General features: G+C 45.4%; 1 long non-coding RNA gene across 1 annotated transcript in view; it reads left to right on the plus strand.

The window, feature by feature from the left end:
• Window positions 1–99: 99 nt before the first annotated feature.
• The window catches only part of LOC128112943 (uncharacterized), a 33977-nt gene continuing 23741 nt past the window's right edge, over window positions 100–10335 (plus strand). The window contains exon 1 of the long non-coding RNA XR_008219236.1: window positions 100–2071. This is a non-coding gene — a long non-coding RNA (uncharacterized LOC128112943). The remainder of the gene's footprint in view (window positions 2072–10335) is intronic.

The raw sequence follows: 10335 nt of genomic DNA on the forward strand, positions 1-10335 counted from the left end.
TTTCCTGGCATTAAGTGTAAAATCACTCACAGGAAGATGCCTGGGCTTTCAGAACTAAAAATCTCTTCCTGCTCCTGTCTCACTGAGAAAAGACCCAATTGTGCTCTCTATAACTGGGTCAATGGTCTGTCCTCAGCTGTGAGTGACACGTCTACCCAGATGGGTTCTGACTGTGTCACAGGCCATTCCTGCCACTCTGGGTGCCACAGGAGAAACCAGACCCACACGGCACCAAGGGGCCACTCTTAGGCCTCTGGCTTGGTTTTGTGGATTTCCGTGAATACCCTAATTGGGGCCTTTGGACACACTGACAGCTTACACACTCAGCGCCTCACACTTCCATCACAGTCTTTGGCCCCTCGAGGCCCTTTCTTTCCTTTTCTTACTTCGGAGCTGGAAACGTAGCGTTTCTGGGGGCTGAACTCCTGCAAGCCTCAAAACCACACACAGACTCAGTGAGTCAGGGAGCCGGCTGCACAAACGCCTGAGAGTTTTACAGGCTTTTATTCTCTGCAGGTTTTACAGACAAAGCCCCACAGGGGTCCCATTTAGGGCTTTGTAGCAGTGTTCAGACAGGAGGGGCGGCTTTTCCTGCTGAAGGGCCCTCCTCTGTGAGCTAAGGGGACCCTGCTTGCTGTCTGCTTGTGGGCCACAGCAAGATGGCCATGACCTGGGTGCCTGTCCAGTCTCCCAGGGATTATCTTTCTAGCTAAAGTGGCTCTGACTTTCTGATATGAAGTGTATTGGGCCTCACCAGACCACAAACTATGTCCCTGTGTCCTGCTTCAGTGAAACACCACAGATGAGCCATAGAAAAACAGAGGAAAACCTCAGACTAACCCTCCAGCCCTCAGTGGGAATGGCTTGATCTACAGCAGGCCCCGTTCCCAGCCGGTAATGAGAGAGGCCGTCTCATTCTGAAGGCTGGAAGCAGACTTAGCTTGGGGCCACACTGCAGGGATCCCACGGCAAGAAGCCAGATACACCCAGGCATCTTACCTTCTCCATAGCACCAGAGTACATCAGACGGAGCTAGCAGGGAAGCAAAGCTAAGGCCAGGCAGCTACAGAGGACATTACTAATGATCACGGAGACAGTTTCCAAGGTGGTGAGAGGAGAGGACTGGTGTGTCCTGGTGAGCTTTCTGTTGCTGGGATAAAACACTGACCAAAAGCAACTTGGGGAGGTTTGTTTTTTTGTTGTTGTTGGTTTTTTTTTTGGCTTACTGATTACCGATCATCATTGAGGGAAACCCAGGCAGGAGCTGATGCAGAGACCATGGAGGAACTCTGCTTGTGGCCTTGCTTACCTTTCTTCTACAGCCTAGGTCCACCTGCCTAGAGCCGGCCTGGCCCACCACGGGCCGGGTCCTTCGCTATCAATCAACAACAATCACGAAAATGTCCCCTAGACATAAGCACCAGCCAATCTGATGGAGGCAAGAGATGGAGTCACTCTCTTCCTGGGTGACTCTGGTTTGTGTCAAGTTGCCCCAAACTCTAACCAGTACAGGGTGGAAGGCAGAGAGAATGCTCCTTTGTGGGCCTGTATAGTTTTATGAATGACTGCCTGTTCACTCCTTCCCAGGATTGGAAAGCTAGCTCACACTTCTTCCTCACCCACCCTCATTTAATCCTTGAACTTTGAAAAGGGGTAAGAAGATCTCCCCCATTTATCAGTTGCATTTCAGCTAAAAGCATTTTGACCTTCCTGCAGCTGCTGCATAGGTAAGGCAAGGCGTGACCAAGATACAAAAATGTTTTGCCAAGCCTGGCTAGTCTGGGATGCTGCAGAGGCTGTGCAGGCCCTGGGGCACTTTGTGTTTGGAACTCTGCCACCATGCTGGTTTTCAATCTGGCCTGAAGCAGAGGCTCTGGGAGGAGGGAGGAGAGAGGAGGAAGGAAGGACCGTGCACACAGACTCCAGCCTCCTGAAGGTACGGTGCCAGGTGCTGGTGGCCAACTTGTACCTGAGGTTCCAAGCTCTATAAACCTCAAAAGGCAGAGTGACCCTTACGGAATCATTAAAGGGGCTGCCATGAAGCCTGAACATGGATTTCAAGGGCTCAGAGGTATGTGATTTGAATAACAAGATCATTGTTTCTCAGCCTTAGCAGCTAGACAAACTCACATATTGTTCAAACAACAGAAGCAGGCGCGCGCGCACACACACACACACACACACACACACACACACACACACACACACATAAAATTTTTTGTTTTTATTCTGCTTTATCATTTAAAAGTAGCTATTCTTAGCACATTGTATTTAGGAATAACTTTTAAAGGCTGTAAGCTTAAAATAGTTACCAAGATTTGAAACTGGATAGACTCTGGAAGGGGTCAGTGACTTATTTGATTCATCTGTGTGTCTTCAGGGCCATCTGTGCACCAGATACTGAACAATTTCCTCACATTGATTTCATTATTTGTCACAGCTGGGAATGATGTCGCAGTCTAAAACAATGACATCCCCTTGTTCTTTTCTTTCCCTTTTAAGCTGAGCCTTCCAACTTTCATTTACTTAAGACTGAATTACGACCACTGGGTTAAGTATTGTTGCTTGAATTTGGACTAGCTCTGGGTTTGCCTCCTTCAAAGTTCATGAGATTCTTTCCGTCTAGAGAGACGGCTCAGTGGTTAAGAGTGCTTGCTGCTCTTGCAGAGGACCTCAGTTCAGTTCCCAGCACCCAGGTCAGGCAGCTCACAACTGCCTACAACTCCTGCTTCAGGAGAATCTGATGCCCTCTGCTGGCTTTCTCAGTACTTACTCACATGTCACAGATACACACACACACACACACACACACACACACACACACACACACACACTTTAAAAAGTTTATGAGATTATTTAACGATGGCAAATGTTGGCAAGGATGTGGGGAAAAGGAAACCTCATTCCCTGTGGGTGGGAATGCAGACTGGTACAATTACTGTGGAAGTGGATGTGGAGGATCCTCAGAAAACTCAAAATAGTACTGCCACGTGACCCACCTAGACCACTCCTAGGCATATGCTCAAAGGATTCTGTATCTTACTACAGAGATGTGTGTTCATTCATGCTCCTTGCAGCTCTATTTACAATAGATAAAAAGTGGGACCAGCTTAGGGGGGCTGGAGAGATGGCTCAGAGGTTGGGAGCACTGGTTGCTCTTCCAGAGGTCCTGAGTTCAATTCCCAGCAACCACATGGTGGCTCACAACCATCTGTAATGAGATCTGGTGCCCTCTTCTGACCTGTAGTCATACATGCTGTATACAAAATAAATAAATAAATCTTTAAAAAAAAAAAAAAAAAAAAGGTGGTGGCGCACGCCTTTAATCCCAGCACTCGGGAGGCAGAGCCAGGCGGATCTCTGTGAGTTCGAGGCCAGCCTGGTCTCCAAAGCGAGTTCCAGGAAAGGCGCAAAGCTACACAGAGAAACCCTGTCTCGAAAAACCAAAAAAAAAGAAAAAAAAAGTGGGACCAGCTTAGATGTCCATCAACTAATAATAAAAAAAATGCCCCACAGATATACAACAGGATTTTATTAAGCTATAAGCAAGATGAAACTTTCAGGAAAATTGATGGAACGGGGAAAAAAAATTGTACAAAGTGAGGAATCCAGGCTCAGGAAGAGAAACAACATATTTTCTTCCTTTTGAGACAGGGTTTCTCTGTGTAGCCATGGCTGTCCTGGAACTCACTCTGTAGACTAGGCTGGTCTCGAACTCACAGAGGATCCACCCACCTCTGCCTCCTGAGGGTTGAGATCAAAGGTGTGTGCCACCACGCCCAACTTATATGTTCTTTCTTATACGTGAGTTTTTATATTTAAATTGGAATGAGTGGAGAGGCCAGGTATACTGGCTGGTTTTGTGTGTCAACTTGACACAAGCTAGAGTCATCAGAGAGGAAGGAGCCTCAGCTGCGGAAATGCCTCCATGAGATCCAGCTGTAAGGCTTTTTCTCAATTAGTGATCAAGGGGGAAGGGCCCAGCCCATGGTGGGTGGGGTCATCCCTGGGCTGGAGGTCCCGGCTTCTATCAGAAAGCAGACTGAGCAAGCCATGGGAAGTAAGCCAGTAAGCAGCACCCCTCCATGGCCTCTGCATATCAGCTCCTGCCTCCAGATCCTGCCCTGTTTGAGTTCCTGCCCTGACTTCCTTCAATGATGAACAGCAACGTGGAAGTGTAAGCCCAATAAATCCTTTCCTCCCCAACTTGTTTTTTTAAGTCATGGTGTTTCTGTCTCGGTGATAGAAACCCTAACTAAGACACCAAGAAATAAGCAAGGAATCGTGGAGGAAAGGAGAGGCCATAGGTTGGGGGAGCAGGGGGCAGTACAACACAAGAGAGGTAAAAGTAGGGCAAAAGGAAATGCCAGGTATGAAAAGGTGAAGTGGGTTTGGAGTGGGAGGATGGGGGAAATGTGGAGGAACAGAGGAGAGTTAGTGAAAACTTGGGGTGCGTGAAAAAGCCATAAAGAGAAACTTGTTTTGTTTATTTTTTGGTTTTTTTTTTTTTTCGAGACAGGGTTTCTCTGTGTAGCTTTGCGCCTTTCCTGGAACTCACTTGGTAGCCCAGGCTGGCCTCGAACTCACAGAGATCCGCCCGGCTCTGCCTCCCAAGTGCTGGGATTAAAGGTGGGCACCACCACCGCCCGGCAAAACTTATTATTTTATAGACTAAAAAATAATTAAAACAAAATAACAATAACAGTAAGAAGAGTTTGAAATGGCAGTAACCTTCGGTAGTGGGTAATGCAGCTCCCAGAAGGCACAGGCTTTTAAATAATAAGTGTCAGGTGTAGAATACCTCCTTATGAGTTGTTATCCAAAGGGATCCAGTGGTCTCCAAAGCAACACAGGGTATTGGCATCTCTCTTAATTGATGACCCAAACTAGATATCAAGACCCTACTGCTGAAGACACCACACACCTTTGGCTATAGGACACAGATAAGTTGGAACTGCACCGGAAACGCCTTTTCTGCTTGCCTGCTTTCAGACTCCTGGGGAAAAAGAAGCTTCAATGGTGTCATCCAGCTGTAGTCCATGCTGGCTACAATACTGACTCACCAGGTGAGATATGCCGCCTGGTGCAATAGTGGCATTACTATATTGGGGTTAACCAACCAGTTTGTGACTGCATTCGTGGCCCACTGTAGAAGAGGGAATCTACATCTGGTACCATAAACCTGGTCAAAAGCCTACGGCTGAGAAGATCTTGGGCCCAAGCAGAGATTATACTACCATTGTTTCTTTTCTTTTTTTTTAAATTTTAACTTTATTTTATATGCATTGGTGTGAAGGTGTCAGATCCTGGAGATCTGAACTTACAGACAGTTGTGAGCTGCCATGTGGGTGGTGGGAATTGAACCTGGGTCCTCTGGAAGAGCAGCCAGTGCTCTTAACCATTGAGCCATCTCTTCAACCCCCCATTGTTTCTTTAGATGGACATGCTGCCCACCTTCCTTCTACGTATTTGTGTTTAGACTCAAAGATGAATGCTGTTCTCAGGCTGGGACACCGAAGCTCCCTTTTGTAGAGAGAGATGATGAAGTCCAAGACTCTTATCTGCTGAAAGGGCTGAGTGACTGTCAGGTGCTCAGCCCTAAATGGACACCTATGTCACACTCCCCTCCCCAAGGCCCAGGGAACATTTCAGAAGAGGGGGCAAAAATAAAAGTTGAAGAGAGGGAAAGAAGGTCATGAAATGCTGTTGCAATCATGAACACACAGCAGCTATGGATACTTGAGCAGGATTGGGCCCTTTCAACATCCCATCGTGGATACAGGAGGTACCTACAAGGCCACAGCCCTTCCCAAGGATCTCTTGACTGTTAATGTTTGCTATGGGAAGAGATGCCATTTTCTTCAATGGTGTAGAGACTGGAGGACTAATTGGGAAGAAAGGGTTCTGAGGGAATGGAAGAGGATATCAGAGGGCAATGGTAATTACAATATCACAATATATGGTGTATATGTATGAAACTGTAAAAATACATCCCTTTTGTCTGGTATCGTTTTGGCCATGTGTGCTCTTTGGTTACTATTCACATGATGATCTTTCCTATCCTTTTACTTTCAGTCTATTTATCCTTCTCTCTAAAGTCAGTCTCTTGTAGATAATATATCATGGGGTCATATTTTCTTTAATCCATTCCACCGCTCTCTTTTGATTGAAGATATTATTCACTTAAATTTTCAGTAGTAATATAGACCCTATTGATGCTTTCTATATGCTTGCTATCTTATAGGTGTTATTGTTTTCCTTTCCCTCTCTTTGTGCCTTTCTTATGTTTTGTTGACTCTTACATATCAGTATGTTTTGTACTTTGTTCAGTAGGTATTTTCTTTGTGATGATCAGGAGGATTACATTAAACCTCTTCTAAGGGTTAGATACATCCCTCAAAGGCCCATGTGTGAAAGGTTCGGTCCCTAGCCCATGAAGCTGTTAGGGCAGTGGAATATTTAAGATGCAAGGCCTATTGGAAGTTTCCCGGTCAAATGGGGTACGACCCTGAAGGGGCTATTGTGACCCTAACTCACCTTATTTTCTCTTTGCTTCTCGGGCACCATGAAATGACTAGTTTCTTCACTACTTACTTCCACAGTGATGTCTGCCCCTCGTTCAAAAGCACCGGGGCCAACTGACCATAGACTGAAACCTCCAAAGTATGAGTCTAAATAGATCCTTCCTCTTCCTTTTTTTTTGAGACAGGGTTTCTCTGTGTAGCTTTGTGCCTTTCCTAGAACTCATTCTGTAGCCCAGGCTGATCTCAAACTCACAGACATCCGCCTGCTTCTGCCTCCCAAGTGCTGGGATTAAAGGCTTGTGCCACCACCGCCCGGCGATCCTTCCTCTTCTAAAGCTTATTTATCACAGATGTTTGTTATAGTGTTAGAAATCCAATAAACATGGCATCTTTTAGGCAAGATCTTACCTTGTAGCCCAGGCAGGTCTTGAATTTATGATTCTCCTGCCACAGCCTTCTAAGTGCTAGGATTACAAGCTTGCAACACCACACCCAGATTTAGTGCAAAATTTCATAGTTGCAATAATCTGTTTTTAAAAGAAAAACCATTTAATTGCAGTCACATACAAAAAATATTCTGTTCTCCTCCTCCTCCTCCTCTTCATGTTACTAATATCACAAACTGGCCAGGCTTGGTGTCAAGTGCAGGTAATCTGAGGTCTTGGGAAGCAGAAGCAGGCCGATCATGAGTTCGAAGTCATCCTTAGCTACATAGGGAGTTTGAGGTCAGCCTAGGCTACATGAGATCCCATCTTGGAAAAAAGAAATCCCACACATTCTGTCTTTTCATATTTGTACCAATTAACATAATTTTATAGTTACAGCTGTTTTGTCTTCCTGTCAGAATCAAATGTTATTTATATATCACCATCATAGAATCATAGTAATCTTTACTTGTTCATATGTCTATACATAACAAAAATCCTTATATTTTTGTACTGCTATCATTTCAATTGGAATACACTTTGGCAGTACTTGGCAGGAAGGACTAACGGTAATGGACACTCCCTTTGTTTATTTTCTACGCTCTTTATTTCACCTTCTTTTTCATGTTCATTTCATTTTTTTAAAATTGATTTCTTTTCATGTGTATGGGTGTTTTGTCTGTATACAAGTCTGTGCACCGTGTGTGTGCCCTGCCCAAGGAGGCCCAGAGAGGGCCTTGGATCCCTTGGAACTGGAGTTAAAGGTGGATGTAAGCGCCTGGTGTGGGTTCTGGGAACTGCGCTTCAGTCCTCTGCAATGGCAGTTTGTGTTCTTACCCGGGGAGGGGTCTTTCCAGCCCTGCTCCAATGTTCCTGTTGAGACACTCGCTGATGGTGACCTGGAACTGTGCGATGGTCCCTCTCCCTTGACGTGTCTGGCAGTCTCTGACTCTATTTGATGACAGTGTTTGACATGGGCCTTTGCCTGTTCAATCCTCTCAGACGCCTTCAGACTTTTTGGGTTTGGATGTCTATTTCCTCTCTGAGATTTAAGAAGTTTCTAGCAATTCTTTTTTTAAATAAATGCTGTCCCTTCTCTCTCCTTTGGTATGAGACTTCCGTGATACACACATTGGTCTCTTAGCTGTTAGTCTGAAATTGCCTTTTTTTTTTTGCTTCATTTATTTTTTGTTTTTACTAAATAATTCCAAATGGCTTATTGGGGACTTTTCTGATGCTTTTCTTCTGTTGATTGGATGTGCTTCTGAAAACCTCACTGTGCTGGGAAGACCTCACTTTGGTTATTTTATTCAGTAACTGAAGAATTCCTATTTCCTTCTTTTCCGGTACTCTCTATCTCTGGGCTAATAATCTCACTTTATTTTTTCCATCATTTTATTTAGTTACTCATCTGTATTCTCTTGCACATTATATGTCTTCAAAGTAAACATTTCGAACTGTCAAGTTCTTCACGGACCTGTGTGGTTAGGGTCTAGGGGCTCACTGGCTCCCTTAGTTCAGCCGTGTCTCCCTGCTACTTCCTGTGTCTTGGTTCTTGCTTTGCCTTAGGCTTTGGGAAGCCAGTCATTTCTCACCGTCCTGAAGAGCAAGGAAAGGCCTTTACTGATCAACCCAGCTAGAAATGCTGGGTGACTCTTCAGCCTTTTGTGGGACTGATTATCCCTGAGTTTATAGTATTGTTTTTATACCAGAGAATTTTACGGGCTTCTTTTTTTAAGAGTATGTGACCTCTTGCTCCCTCTGGTGCCTATTTGTGGTGCTACAGGTCTTTTGGGTTGGAAAGATCTGTGTTCTGTGTCCTCCAAGCATCCACGGTACAGACAGCCCCTGATTTACAAGGGTTTGAGTGAAAATATCTCTACTAAGGTCTGAAAATGCTAGGCATTCTGTAAACCTTTGAATTGTGGCCTTTTCTCAGGGTAGTGACATTCATGCCGGTGTTGTGGAATATTAGTTGAAGATGCATTACGTTTGTTTATGCCGTGGAACATTTGTTTAATGATGCAAAGATACATTGCATTCTTTTATGTTGCATTTGTTTAACACTGTGAAGCTGTGTTACTGTGCCTGTCTAAAACACCTGATGGTCTAATAAAGAACTGAACGGACAATAGCGAGGCAGGAGAAAGGATAGGCGGGGCTGGCAGGCAGAAAGAATAAACAGGAGGAGAAATCTGGGAAGAGAAGATAGGAGAGTGAGAAAAGGAGGAGAGGAGGATGCCAGGAGCCAGCCACCCACCCACCCAGCCACACAGTCAAACACAGAATAAGAAGAAAAGAAAAGATGTATGGAAATAGAGAAAGGTAAAAGCCCAGAGTCAAAAGATAGTTGAGATAATTTAAGGAAAGCTGGCAGGAAACAAGCCAAGCTAAGGCCAGACATTTAGAAGTAAGAATAAGACTCCATGTGATTTATTTGGGAGCTGGGTGGTGGGTCCCCAAAGAGCCAAAGGGAACAAAACAAAAACAAAAACAAACCAGGCAACTACAGTCCAGTGCTAGTGACACTGGACATGGCAGAGAGAGTCACATCCCTCTGTCTTCAGCTCTGTGATAACAGCAATAAGCAGACGGTACTCTGCAATGTCCTACGCAGCGAAGCTGTGCTGTTTGGTAGGGTAGAAGCACGGGATGAATGTGATAGTTAGTGTCGATTGCCAACTTGGCAGAGTCTGGAATCACCTAGAAGACAAGCCTCTAGGCACGGCAGTGAGGCACAGCTTCTGGTTATGTCTGTGTGTGTGTGTGTGTGTGTGTGTGTGTGTGTGTGTGCGCGCGCGCGCGCGCGCGCGGGGGGGGGGATTATACTGATCATGTTAATGGATGTGGGAAGAACCACACTAAAAGTGGGTGGCACCTTTCCCCGAGCTCGGATCCTGGACTCCATCCAAAGAAGGCTAGCTAAGCACAAGCACCATCTCTCTGCTCCCTGGTAGTGGGTGGGACATGACTGTTTCCGGCTCCCAGGGTCTGTGGGATAAAATGAGCCCTTTCTTCCTTCACTTGCTTTTGTCAGCATTTTTTTTGTTTTTTTTTTTTAATCAGCAAGAGAATGGTAACTCAGACAATGGACTTTCAAGTTATTATTGTAACTGTTCTGGACCGTGTACCCTTATCAGTCTGGGCTCAGCCACCCATCAATAGACAAATCAAAGAGAAGAGTCATAGTGAAGAGCAGAGAGTCGAGACGTGTTCAGTGTGGCTACAGTGTGAAGATGGACAAATAAAGAGACCCTGTGGACACCCCCCCACCCCGCCATGTGTATCTTCAGGGGACAGACATGAGGTTTATGTTCAAAGAGAGGGCGAGAGGTGTGCATAATCTGGCAGCTCCAGTCAAGGGGTGGTCCCACCCATCACTGACC

The sequence above is a fragment of the Peromyscus californicus genome, unplaced genomic scaffold, assembly GCF_007827085.1.
Source record: "Peromyscus californicus insignis strain IS unplaced genomic scaffold, ASM782708v3 Scaffold_17__1_contigs__length_78620276, whole genome shotgun sequence".
NCBI classification, from domain to species: Eukaryota; Metazoa; Chordata; class Mammalia; order Rodentia; family Cricetidae; genus Peromyscus; species Peromyscus californicus.